The following is a 14,194-nucleotide window of genomic DNA, read 5'->3' as shown; positions in this document are numbered from 1 at the left end:
GCTCAGTTTTTGGGTTCCTACAGCTGTGCATGATCATCTATAAACAAAACGTGGAGAGACATCTTTTATTTCGGCACTTAGAAAACAATCACAATGAATTTGAGTCTTTACCCATAGAGAACAAAATTCACAAAGCCATTCAAACAGTCGTTTTTAACTATTTTATATGTCCTTTTTGTTGTTGTTGTTGTTGTTCAATTGTTTTTGTAACTCAACTTCAAAAATTGAGAATATTCAAAATACAGTTTTACTTACTTTGCTTTTTCAATATTTACAAATATGTACAAGAAAAAAATGATTTCTCATGTTTTTTTTGTTGTTTTTTTTTCATAATAAAAATCTCTACGTACACCCCCCACCCCCCTTTTACACCGCCACAGTTTTCAAAGCTCAACTGCACCACAGCTTTCTTCCATTGAAAAGTAAGTGTGAAGCAGTCCATGGTGACGATGGCCTTAGATGGATGTACTATGCTCAGTAGCTTCTAGGATGGGTCCTCCTGGTACTGATTGGTAGGACATTGGCATGGGTGTCTTGGCGGGACTCTGTCGGAATAGGCCCCCGTTGGGAGCCCTGTGTTTGCATTGGATGGAGGGAATGGTGGAGCTGCTGAGAGGAAGGGGTAGGTTGCTGCCAGGACCCTGGGCCAGTGTCCGGCCCACCCCATGAGCTTGCTCCGGGAGGAAGGTGCTCACAGACAGGCCCGTGCCCGGGTAGTCTCGCACAGCCTCCCGCTGCTGGCTGGGCGGCATGCTGCCGATGTCCAGGGCAGAGATCTCGATAGATGGTGCGGGGATCTGCTTGTGTGCCATGTCCTCGTCCATAAGACTGTTCATACGCTGACGCACCTGTTCCAGGTTCACCTCCTTGTCCTAGAGAGGGTGAGAGAAGAAAGGAGGGACAGAGAGGCTGAGATCTGCTGGTTCCAGGATGGGACTTTTTGATTTTATGCTCCATGCAAGTAAGGCTTATTTGAGTTACTGCAGGGTGTGTTGTGAATTCACTAAAAAAGACCCAATTGGAAATTTCAGAGTTTAGAAAAGTGTTTGAAAAAGAAGTTTTATAGAATGTGCACCTTGAAATCAAATTTGGCCAGTGAGCATGTAAACTACTACTATTCGAGTGACACTATATTTTTTTTTTTTGTCTAAAAAAGTGTGGAGTTTATATTGTGATGTATAGTACATATATGCTGCATTCTGTGGTCAAATAACTTATGATATAGAGTTTTTATTATTGTTTTTATTTAATAGAATTTTTTTTTTTAAATACCATAATTTGTCTCTTGTACTACAATTCAAAACATAAAAATGTTAAACAACTGCATAATGGAAATAAAAACTATGAGAAAATTAAGTCCAGGTGAAAACCTAATGTTGCTTCTTCAATGATCGTCACCACAGATCCAGATTTTATTAACATTAATGTGACAAATTCAGCCTCTGTGGCTCCCTCTGATCACCACCAGAGGGAATCATCATCGGAGTACCAGTCAGCCTTTTGGACTTCAATTCCCACAATGTCTCGTACCTGAGACTAATCACCTGCACAAGTATTTTCCATTGACTGGCCTATTTGACTGGCCTTCGTTGTGCTCATTGCAAAGTCTTGTTTTGCCCTGCATACATTTCTGAGCATTTTCTCTGTGTATAATCTCCTGTTGTTTACCTGGATTGTTAACCAATGACGATTGATAGCTGCCTACCTACTCTGAGTCTGCCTGCCTTGTAGTACTGTACTATTGTCGGTCTGCCGCCTGCCCTGATGTTGCTTACGAACTCTGTTTATGATTCTGCCCAGCCTATGTTGTATCTGACGCCAGTGCCCAATCTCTGCCTGTCTGACCTTCCTTGTTATTTAACAAACATGCACATGGATCCCAACACCATTGTCTCATTACAATTACACTGATATTAGTGATAGTTTAGTTTTATATGAATTCAGAATACTTGAAATAATGTATTTGCAATATATTTAATATATATTTATATATATTTATATAAAAATGTATTTAATTAATAAATGTGCACTTATTATTGTTGTAAGAGTCATCATTTTAATATTTATTTCTAACATTATAGTTAGAAGTGTATGAGTAGATTTCATTTTTATGTGTTTGGATTTATATGTATATTCGTGAAACACCCCTCATCTTCATTCTATAATGGATTTATCTGTTTTTTTTTTTTTTTTTTTTTTTTTTTTGCGCTCTTTTTGAAAGAAGGACGGAGCTGCACAGTTTTTTTTTGTTTTTTGAGCAAGAACATCCTGTAAACAACTGAAATTTGAATGAAAACCCGAGTCAGTTCTTAGCCTGAGAGAACAAGAAATTGTTGCTAATACAATTGTTATAAATTAATTATTGTTACAGTACATTTATGTGCCTGTTACATGCTTTATCTCATTGAGAACTGGCTAGGTGTTAGATAGTTGTGAGCTTATAAGCACAGATAATGTATATGCAACAAATGAATTACTATTTACAAAAATTCAAGACATTCATTTTAACCAGCAAAATAGGTCATAAAATATAGAGCATAAAAAATAACGACGCCCTTAACTTTAGTTTAGAGCAGTTTCTTGTTATCAACATGTGTTCAATAAGTAATTCATCTGTAAATGTTTTCTCTATAGGAATTATAAAGTTCAGAGAATATATGGACCAAATAATAAAACATTACACTGTCAAGAAAAGAAAAGAAAAGAAAGAGAGATTATTGCTCCATTGCTTGAATACTATTTGAACTTGATAAATTAAATTTAGTTCTGTAATTCAAAACCAAGGTGGACAGACCTAACTACTGTAGTCCATAGGCCTCAACTTATCTACTATTCATATTGAAAAATTATTTTTTAGAATTATGCAGAAGAAATACAGATTGGCTCTAGAGTATACCACTGTTAAAGTAAGGAATCTGTTACAAAAATTATTTGTTAAGATCTCACAGCATTCTCAAATATGTAGATTAATGAAGCTTTGCAGCATCAAATGCAAAGACACATTAGAGAGTAATGAAGCTTAAGGGAGGGATAGGTCAGGAGTTAAGTCTGGAATTGCAAAGCAATTGCACTGGGTAAATGAGTCTGTCAGGTTAGGTTGAAGCAGACTACAAATATTTTCAATGGGATACATGCTTCCACAAATTTCCCACAATCTCATCGCTTTTCCAGTAATCCAAATAAAACTAACGAAAAGAGTTGGGTTAACATTTAAGGTATAATGACAATGTATGTGTATATACAGTATTTATTTTTTGAGTTTAAGGAAACTCAAAAATAAATAAATAAAATAAATAAATAACTGAACTAAAGGAAATAACATGGAGTTATTCTACTCAGCTACACACACTTAATTATGTGTTTTATTTTGGTTTCTGTCAGACTACAGCCACCTTTTTATTCATTCAAGTGGAGAGTTGCAGAGGTACCACGCTGACTTTAGACTCTTTAGAGATGCAATATTTTTAAGATCTGATTACTGTATTTGAATGTGCTGAAATATGCAGGACTGGGAATTATCTGTCTAACCCAATGCAATGACAATTTACTCCTCTTGTCCTATAAATAGTATATCTATTTATTTAGACATTTCACCATAGCCTTAGACTTGCCCAAAGACTTGTACACTGTATCCACAGTTTGCAGAAAGTAAAATAACGCAGGTTCAGAGACCTAGCTTTATTATTGTAAATAGATAACAGGTGGTGAAACTACCCAAACTCAGCTTTCATGTCAATCATCACAATTTAATGAACAGGTTAATTTTTAAACGAAAAACTGAGCATCAAGCTTTCCAATCAAATATAAAGAGAGTGTGTTCTAGATTTGATTCAGACCATGCAGTAATATCCACCTAACCTTCTTACTAGCAGATCTTGTTAAGAATCTTAATGATTCGAAAGTAATATTTGAGTCCTATTCTGATTGTGATATTTTTATTTTCATTCTCGTTAAATCCAAGACATCTGCTGCCCTACCGATGCTATTTGCAATGACATTTATCCTTCTGGAGTCTTGCTGCTTCTTTCATTGATTTCGTTTCATGTGCACCAATAAGCAAGCACTTGACTGAATTTGATGGATCCTCACCTTTGTCTGAAGGTAGGTAAATGAACCAAGGATCATTTATAACACAATTATGAGATTTCTTTAGTGTTTAGTAATTTAAATTATAGAGTGATTACATAAATGTACATCACAGATTCAGGAAAGAGATCCACATTAAATAAGTCATCACTGCCACAAGTAGTGGAACTCTTAAAATATGTTCATAATCATGTTGCAATAGCTTAATGTCTTAACAAATAAATGCTAAGAATTAAACAGCTGAAGTGTGTTTAACATTGATTTTGATTGAACTGGGATATCATTTATCATCATTAATGTGGTACTATGCTATTCATAAAAAAACAAAAACAAACAAACAAAAAAAAATAATAAATGCAGGAAAGGCAGAGGCGTCATTCTGAACCCAACACAATTTGGAAGATGAATCTGCTAAATGAGGCAACTAAAACACAAAATAAATAAATCAAATTTTAATGTTACATGGCTTCTACATCTGGTCCGGTTAATTCCCAGCCAATCAAAAAAGAGGCCTACAATTCTATTCTGACCTGTGTCAATAGCTTCTGCTTCATCCCAGTCTCTTTCTCTGTCTGTCCAAATGTCCTTGCTCCCCTCCGATGAAGCAGTAGCAATATCATTATATGTCAATGGACCAGAAACCCTTGCCAGTCTGTAATCCTTAGTAACCTGCATGAGATCATAAAGAAATGAAGAATAAATGTAAAATAGAAAATATGGAGATAGATAAATCCAATAATTAAATTCCATAAAACTTGTCCACATTGACATATAATTGCAACAGGATGTCACACATTAAATTACTAGGGATTATTGACTGTTTGGGGTTTGAGTTATGTTTTTTGGGTAGCTCTTTTTTTTTTTTTTTTTTTTAAGAAAATATCAGCAGACAGAATCATGCAAGCACCCAATTTGCACACACTTTAGTTTACGGATCCACAATAACCCAGGTCCAGTCTATTACATACAGTTTCATTGGCAGTGTACGGGGATTTACAAAGGTGGAAGTAATTATTCAGATATTTAGAAATAGGTGATTTGAAGAGAAAACTAAAGTTAGACATGTAATTGTACCACGTGTTGTTTAAAACATTAAATGGAAGAAAGAAAAAAAAAAGACGATCATTGCAAGATTACCAAAGATCTAAGGAAATTTCTGGTATAGAATTCTGGAAAAACATTTGTAAGATTTTGCCACTGCCAAGGTGTAAGTTGCTCTGAAACAATTTTATATTTGAAGATTTTTTATTTATTTTTCTAGCTGAAAAAAATAGTAATATGATTGAGTCTCCATAGAGAACTTGGGAATGAAAAAGTGCATACTATTCTCATTTGAGAAAAATGTAATTGGTGGAATATTGTAACTCTGTTTCAAATGTCAGCCTAGACAGACTTCAAGGTATCATAGGCATGACACAATGTCAAATCTCATCCAGAAGTAAGATTTTTTTTTTTTTTAGAGAGAGAAGATCTTTCTGAATGCAGTGCCATGAGCTCAATGAATAAACACAAATTGTGATACATTATAACAATATTATAATATAGTGCTGAATATGCATTCAATACTGAAAGGTGTCAATAAAATAACTTGTGCACTATGTATTTTTTGGAGTATCACATTTTAACTTACCAGTATGCTAATTGCAATTTTGGAATTTAGCTCACCAAGCAGAACTATAAAAGTGGCTGTCTATGCAGTGAGGTTCCATTTCAGTTAGAATGCTACCTTGGAAGGTTGTTGCCTGTTACAGCAGAGCTGTCATGTTCAAAATGGTCATTCAATCACAGCTTATTTGCAAATGTGCCATTCTAAATTGTAAAGCCTGCTTCATTAAGGGCACTGTGCACACCCCAAGCACAAATAATTCATTCATTCAAATAAAATCTTTTGTTATCTTAAGAAGGCGACCAGACCAATTTTGATTTCATCAGGGCACACCTATAACTGTGTATACTGGAGCTCGACTAAATCGGGGCTCGCGTCTGCTGCGGGATCCTTAAAGTAGAGTGTGGCAGTGTCCTCTCCCTGCTCTGTCTTCCGCGGCCTGAGCTCGGTCACCTCTTTGGGCTGCTCTTGTCGGCAGCGATTGCTGTTCCACCACATTTCCAGGGCGGCCACCAGACAGGCCAACAGGAGCCCCGCTGCTAGGATGCAGAAAACGCCAGCGAAGCTATGCAGCTTGAGCGACCGACCATCGGGTTGGGCATTACTGTGACTGTTGAGGTCACAGCGGCCAGTCCGAGGCCACCACTTCTGTTTCAAGACATCCAGATCTCCTTTCTCCTGCAACTCCAGAATCCTGTGAAGAATGACATGGAATGTACTTATTTTGTGTGATGTTTTACACAATTGTTTAATTTACTTATTTGTATTTAAAAAATATATATGAAAATTACGCAGCACTATATATTATGCAGGTTAACTTATCAGTAAACTAGTCTGTGTGTGTTTGTGTAGGGATGTTTGTTTGTTAACTAATGGGAAGGTTTGAGAAACTGTTGGAATTTTTTTTTGTAGATGTTTTTAATTATGAGTAGTTTCCTAAAGCAAGCATTTACCCAGAACAACCAACACAATCTTACAAAAAAAAAAAAAAAAAAAAAAAAACGCATGTCTCCATTCCATTCTTAAGGGAATGAGGGTTACATCATGTCTGACAAACTGGGGATCTCAATTAGTCAGTCACCCACATGACATCAAAAGTGACAAAATGAAAGTGAACTATTTTACAACATGATAATTTCATGTGAAGGAGAAAAAAAAAAAAAAAAAAAAAAAAACAAGCATGAAGGTCTACCTCTAACCACAATACTATAACCATCACCAGGGAATATGCTGTCATGTGACAATGTACAAAATAAAATCATAGAAATTAGCCACCAAAAAGTAAAATGTTTACCACATTAAATTGCAATAAGATTGGACCAACTAGCAACCACCTAGCAACCTATTCATAACACCACTGAAAGTAAAGGGCAGTGCCCCAGTAAATATCCAGTGTTTTGCACAGGCAAATACTACATACTTTTTCTGTAAAAAAATCGAATTATTTTTGCAGCTCTGTTTGGTGCCACAACATACACATAAATCACTTACAGTAGCTAACCATATGCACAAAACTAAGAATGCATTCCAAAGTAGTAAACTGTGCTCTCTTTTTCTTCATTTAAAAGTAGGCCTACTGCTATATGAATAAAAGTGTAATAACATTTGGTTTATAAACACTTTAAAAAATAATGAGCTTTCTACATCAGTGTTCCATTTACATAGTAGCAGTTAAAATATTTAGCCTAAATCTCAACTTATAACATCAATGTAATTAAATTAAATATAAAACAAGACATTCGTCACTGCCAGGACATTAACATTTTAATAGAAAATATTTTAACGTTTGTTATAGAAAAAGACCAGAGTCAAGAGCCTTGATCATTACATTATAACAGGCACATGCCAATTAGACCTGCACGATCGCATGCTCCACTTAACATAATAAACCACAGAGTTAACAAAACGATTCACTCCACTGTGTCGAGTGAGAGCGCTTCTCTGCTGTCGTCCCCATGAGCCAACAGGTCAGCTGTCCAGAACACTTGTCATGCAGTTTTATTTATATATTGCTTGCTTGCTTGCAAAAATTGCAAGTGTTGGATTTCACATGTTCCCAGTTTTGTCTTGTGTTTAATATAATCATTGGAAAACTTTGCAAACTAGCACCTCCAGCATTAATACAAATATTTAACTTGAAATATGTCATGAAAACTAGCATTTTAAACCTCTTTTAATTAATAATTCTATTAAAACAATTCAGTTTTAATGAAAGGTATACCTGATATTACACTGTACAGTTGCCATAATGTCAGTAATTGGATCAGCTATTGGGAAAGTCTGGATGGATGGATGATTCATCTGGATGTACCATCTTCTGGTGAGATGAAATAATTAAATTGTCACAGTACATTACGCGTATTCTCTAGCTGTTGAGTGTACGTTGGTTGTGTTGCATTATGTGATTGAATGGGTGTACTAAGATAATATCCACTATGGTTTCAGACACCACTTTAAATAGTTTCCCCTCAAAAGCTGCCATAGTTAGGGTTATAGGTGGTGTTTCATGGTCAGCTTTTCTGTAACACTAGGCAATAACTAGGACATAAATCTCCAAACACAAGACAAAACATTTGACGCTGGGTATTGCTGGTGGTTGGGTCATGCTAATATATTCTAGATAGCTCAATAAACAGTGAGAGAGAAGGCAACCAAAGATCATTATCCAGCTTAATGAAATCCAAAGGCAATGCAATTCAACAATCTTAATTGGTTCAAAGTGATTATGTAGAGCTTTAAACAGTCTGCTGGCATCTGTTACATTCACAAAGGGATCAATTTGTAATGCATGTAAAACTAAACCTAAGAAACAACTGGTAATGTCCAATCAAGGCTTTGTGGGTAATAAAGAATGTCTGTGAACTGTGGGGGATTCAAAGTTCCTGTGACATTGAAGTGAAACTGAAGCAGGTTAATGAAAAACTTCTGAAACATGTCTGCAAAATCTTGAAATGGTTTTGCATGATATTTCTACAGGTATCTCTTGAAATCACACACTAAACAACAGAATATATATCATTACATAAGAAACATGAAATTCAGTGAAATATTTTGCCTCCTGCATTCACACTTTGTATGGCACATTGGTTTAGCTAGTAGCTAGAGTAAATCTCTTTGGCATACAGCTCATTGTATTCCCCAAGGCGGTCAACTTAAAATAATTATGACTTTTGCCTGAACAACAGATGCATGTTATTTTTTAAGATGTGAAGCATATGTTTTACCTGGAAGACAAGCAATACTCACTTTTGGGAGATGAGGTCTCGGTAAGGACTCCCATGCTGCATAGCGATGCCATAGCCTTTGCTGCTCATGCTGTTGCCAGCTACAGTAATGGTGCAGTCGTCATCTGTCAGTGCTGCATACTCCACCACAGCCATGTCCCACAAAAATGCGTAAGGTCCTTTTTTGGCCTGAAAAATAATTAAATAATTAAATAATTAAATAATTAAATAATTAAATAATTAAATAATTAAATAATTAAATAATTAAATAATTAATGGATTAATTAATTTTTATCATATGTCTGGATTGTAGTGTAAAGACCATTTCACACCATAAACAATAAAGATATTAGTGTTAATTGTTTATTATGCATGTGGGTTGTAGCTATCTAGTCTGCCACTTAAAATGCTCAAGCTAGCTGTGAATATTTATGTCCTTAAAAATGGATCATTATTTATCCTTTACAGTTTTTATTGTTTTAGTGTTTTATCATTCCAATAACATCCTGGAGGCTAATCTTGACTAATCTATTGAATCTATTTCTCATTAAAAGGAGCTTTATTGATCTAAACCTACCCTCACTTGCCAATTCAAATGATTATACATCCTCAAGTCATTATGGACTCATTAAGTTTCTTCATCAAACTCCTCTAGTCTTCCTCTTTGATCTTATTAAAGTTTTTCTTTGATTTTCTCAAGAACTTACACTGAATGTCTGTTGTACATTTCAAAAGGGACATTAAGAACTTTTAAACTTCTCTTGAGAGAAAAGCATATTGTATTGACAATCTGTCATCAGTGTTTAATGTTAACAACAGATACTAAATGGAAAATAATTTACCTGTAGTCTACAAGGTAATGCTAGTGCTAGTCAACTGAAAATCAAAAATGTATTAAAAAAAATGTAATTATTAAAAACAAAAGTAATTAACTTAATTGGGAATGTTTCTTTAGCCATTGTATTCTACAAAAACTGTCAGTATAGAACACACACACACACAACAAAGAATTGCCTACTGTATAATAGCATTTAGTTTGTTTTAGTTTCTGTATACTGAGATATGTAATTGGATAATGAAAAAAAAAAATTGGGAATCATGGATCTAGCGATCAGACATACCACACCGTGGTGCAATAGTTTCTCAAGATCATACTGTGAATTTATCAAAATCCAGTTATCAATCAGTCCTGTTTAATGCTTAAACAAACTACAGAGGCTTATGCTTGCTTTTTTTTTTCATTTAGTACATCCTGCAGTTTAGAAAACAGTAGGCAACATTTTATGGAAAATCATACTGAACTTGTACAAACCTCTAAATAGTAAATACATGGTTAATAAATGGTCTAGATGTCACACCTGGTTTTAGGAGCAATGAGGGTTGGAGGTAGGATATAATCACAGCAATATATTTATTGAAACAAAATTCAAAAACCAAACAGGAGAACAGGAAAGAAAAACAATACCGAGATGCTGCAAACCATAATAAAGAAGACTATGGACAGTACACAACTGAAACAGAGGTTTAGGAATTCACTGGTAGAAACAGAAGAAAATAAGGGCCAGGCAGAGCAAATAAATTAACTTATATCAAGTAAGGACCAGGATTAGCCCATCATCATGTCCTGAAGACACTATTGCCACGGCGAGGCCATACCCCTTAATGGGTGGAATTTCACTCCAGTAGAGCACAATAAACCCTATGATTCATGTGCGCAGTACATATGTGAGGATATACCTTTTGAACATCCTGAAAAAAAAAAAAAAAAAAGAAGCTCTCTGACAGGCTGAACCTGTAGGTGTGCTTCACGTAAATATTAATGCCTGCACTAGACATTGTATATAAAGTGTTTGTTCAAAATGATGGGGGAAAGGTTGCTTGCACACTAGCCTGAGCACTGAAGAGGATGAATAACACCTTTGGAACATAACTAGCTCTGAAAGCATCTGATCGGAACTCCAGACAGGAGCAATTGGGTGTTAGCAATTTCTATAATTAAGAAATGCCTGCCCACAGACTAGCCAGCTACAAAGGTATGATTTGGTGAAATGCAGCAACATAGACTTAGAGCTCCAATTGACACTCACATTCCATTTTCAGAACACACTCACATTCCATCATCAGGTACAGTAAGTACCCATAGTCATACTGCTTCAGCACTTGGAAAATTCAAATCTTTTCATTGATATTGACAGCAAACATGTAGGCTTTACTGAACTATCAAACATGCATGTTCCATACAGTAGCTCTAGTTGCATTTCAGATGGTCTCATCTATATTGAGACAATTAATGAGTTTCACTGTATCATCTATGGTGGAACTCACAAATTCCAATGTCTGGGAGCCATGACTAGTTGGGTCACTCTGGAGCACCATACGGTACACCAAAGTGGCTGGTTTATAGATATATGAGTGTCAGGCTTCCCACCTGATGGTTGCTGTATTGAAGCTGCAACCCTTTCAAATGGGGAAGGGAGTTTCATAACATGCTGAGATTTGCTTCAGTCCTTCAGGTATGCTTCAGACAAGAGGTTTGAGAATGGATGATGGGTGGACATACTCTACTCTTTATGACAAAGTGACAAAGTGACAAAGTGACGTGACATTCAGCCAAGTATGGTGACCCGTACTCAGATTTGCTCACACACACTGTGAACACACACCCAGAGCAGTGGGCAGCCATTTATGCTCCGGCGCCCGGGAAGCAGTTGGGGGTTCGATGTCTTGCTCAAGGGCACCTAAGTCGTGGTATTGAAGGTGGAGAGAGAACTGTACATGTACTCCCCCACCCACAATTCCTGCCGGCCCGGGACTCGAACTCACAACCTTTCAATTGGGAATCCGACTCTCTAACCATAATTCCTGCCAGCCCGGGACTCGGACTCACAACCTTTCAATTGGGAGTCCGACTCTCTAACCATTAGGCCACGACTTCCCCAAATTTATCAATCTTAAACACTTACGAGACAGTTACATATGTACTTAATATAATAATAACTATGAAGTAACTACTGTAACCCTAAGCTTTAAACTAGCAAGTACATAATTAATATTATTAAGTACTTATTTGTGTAATTATGCTGTAACAAATTCACCTCATAGTAAAAGTCTGAATACTATTCACTATTATTTACTTACCTATTAGCATGCTTTTTACTGGCATAATGACTGTTACTTATAGAGCAAACATTAATGCCTTGTTCTGCATGCCCATTGTGACAGGTCTCTGGATTATACATCCCTCCACTCTACCCAATATCCAAAAGCTACCTTACAATCAATAAGCACAAAACTTAATAAGGCAGTTTAATAAGGGAGAAGTCTTAGTAAAGTCTTAGTAAATATTTAATATGTATCTAAAATAATCTAAAATGTGACCTTTATTGTTATTACTATAGTAAGTACATGTAACGTGTAACAGACACCATACAAAATGTTACCAACTGGTATACTTAAAGAACAATGTACAACTGTAACATAAAGTACACTTAAATGTATACTTTAATAATCTAAAAAAGTGTCGAATTAATCCCAAGAAGTATGCTACTAGTACATTGGTATTAATATACCAATATACCGACAAGATGCTAAAATGTACACACCTACAGACATGCCACCTGTTTTCTAATACAAGCTCATTTGTTTAATGCTTCTGGATCAGTTCATTCTCTGATGACTCAGTGACCAAAGCTCAGAATATTCTAGAATGCATTTAGCATTTCCTCTGGCAATCACTATCGCTGAGAAGTCACATCACTTAGAAGTAAGAAAGTTTTCACCTGTTGTATGTTGAATATTTGATTATAGCAACTGGCTTGCCAAAACGTTTCACAGTTCTCCGAAATTTAAAGACTTTTATGTAATACTTTTCTGACTCTGAATTTCAGGGAGATGCCTCCACAATTACAACAGAATAAATTTGGACGCAAATAAGAGATTAGTAAAGACTGAAGTATTATCCATAAAGATTATGCCAAAAACACAGTCCTCACAATGTCTTTCTGTTTCCACAAATCTCTGAAATCATATAGCAAATATGTGAGCAATGATAATACCTTGCGTATGCCTTCAGAAGGGCTAGAAACTGAAAAGTCCTGTCCATTGTTTTTGCTGATTGTCCTCCACAGCTCTGCATACGTGCTGTCCTGCTCCAGTGGGTTTGTACCCTTGGCTCTGAAGTAATCGTACACTGCTGAGTCCCTAACAGTACCGTAGGCATAGTCCATCTGTCTTGCAAGATCCTGAAACGTTCTGTTGGGTAGATAGACAAGATCAGGTAAAAAACATTGTAAAAAGATCAGGTTATTTAATAATCATGATGAGGGTTTGCTCTAATCTCCCACCTTAAGTATGTGTAATAGAAATAATGGACTATTATTAAAGACTGAGAGACACTTGAAGTGTACATGGGATGTTTACAGTTTACGTGTTCTCCGTCTCACAAGAATTCTAATGTTTGGTGAAATATCCTCATTTCATGCACAGTTCCATTTGTTCAGATTCTATAGTGTTTTTCAAGAAATAATAAAAGTAGTACATCAAATTAGTGAAAGTATACATCTTTTGTTTAAATGTATTCATATGAACAGCCTGTTGTATTTTATTATTTTATTATTATTTATTATATCTTTATTTAACCAGGGGAAATCATATTGAGACGATAGTCTCTTTTTCAAATGGTCCCTGGTCAAGAAAGGCAGCACTTTTAGTGCACAGTACTTGTTTTATGTTTGTTCTTAGAATCAAATCTTTTCCTCTCCTGAATACCTTCCCAACTTGTTACATTCTAAATCAACATTTGAATCCAATAAATACTTGCATCTGAAATTATGGTATACATTCTAAGATAACATTTAATGTGAGCACCACCCTCAGGCTGGATAACTCAAGGATACTAGACCACTGCCAAAAAATTGTTTGTTCAGTGTTCAGCAAACAATTAAAACAATTATTATATCATTATTATATATTATCATTATATCACATGCCTATTTCAAAGTCAAATACTACCACACTGCACTCTGTCCATATGCAGACTTTGTTTGTTTACAAATGAACAGTGGTAAGGATTATGAATTTGTTCTTTTGATATTTACCCGTAAAAGCAAAGTGTGTGTGCGTGCTCCGCTGCAGCTAAATAAACAAGTTCAATATCACCCAGAACATGCACCTCTTCAGGTGTGTCTGTGGGTAGCATAATTAATATGTGGTTGTTTTTAGTACACAGTATCTGACAGCAATTTGTCGCTGTCCAGCATTTTCATTCCCGTCTGGTCGA

General features: G+C 35.7%; 1 pseudogene; it reads right to left on the bottom strand.

The window, feature by feature from the left end:
• Window positions 1–319: 319 nt before the first annotated feature.
• The window catches only part of LOC113069660 (glutamate receptor ionotropic, delta-1-like), a 33,459-nt pseudogene continuing 19,584 nt past the window's right edge, over window positions 320–14,194 (bottom strand).

The sequence above is a fragment of the Carassius auratus genome, unplaced genomic scaffold (assembly GCF_003368295.1).
Source record: "Carassius auratus strain Wakin unplaced genomic scaffold, ASM336829v1 scaf_tig00002086, whole genome shotgun sequence".
NCBI lineage: Eukaryota > Metazoa > Chordata > Actinopteri > Cypriniformes > Cyprinidae > Carassius > Carassius auratus.
The sequence above is the reverse complement of the archived record's forward strand: the minus strand, read 5'-3'. Positions and strand labels throughout refer to the sequence as shown.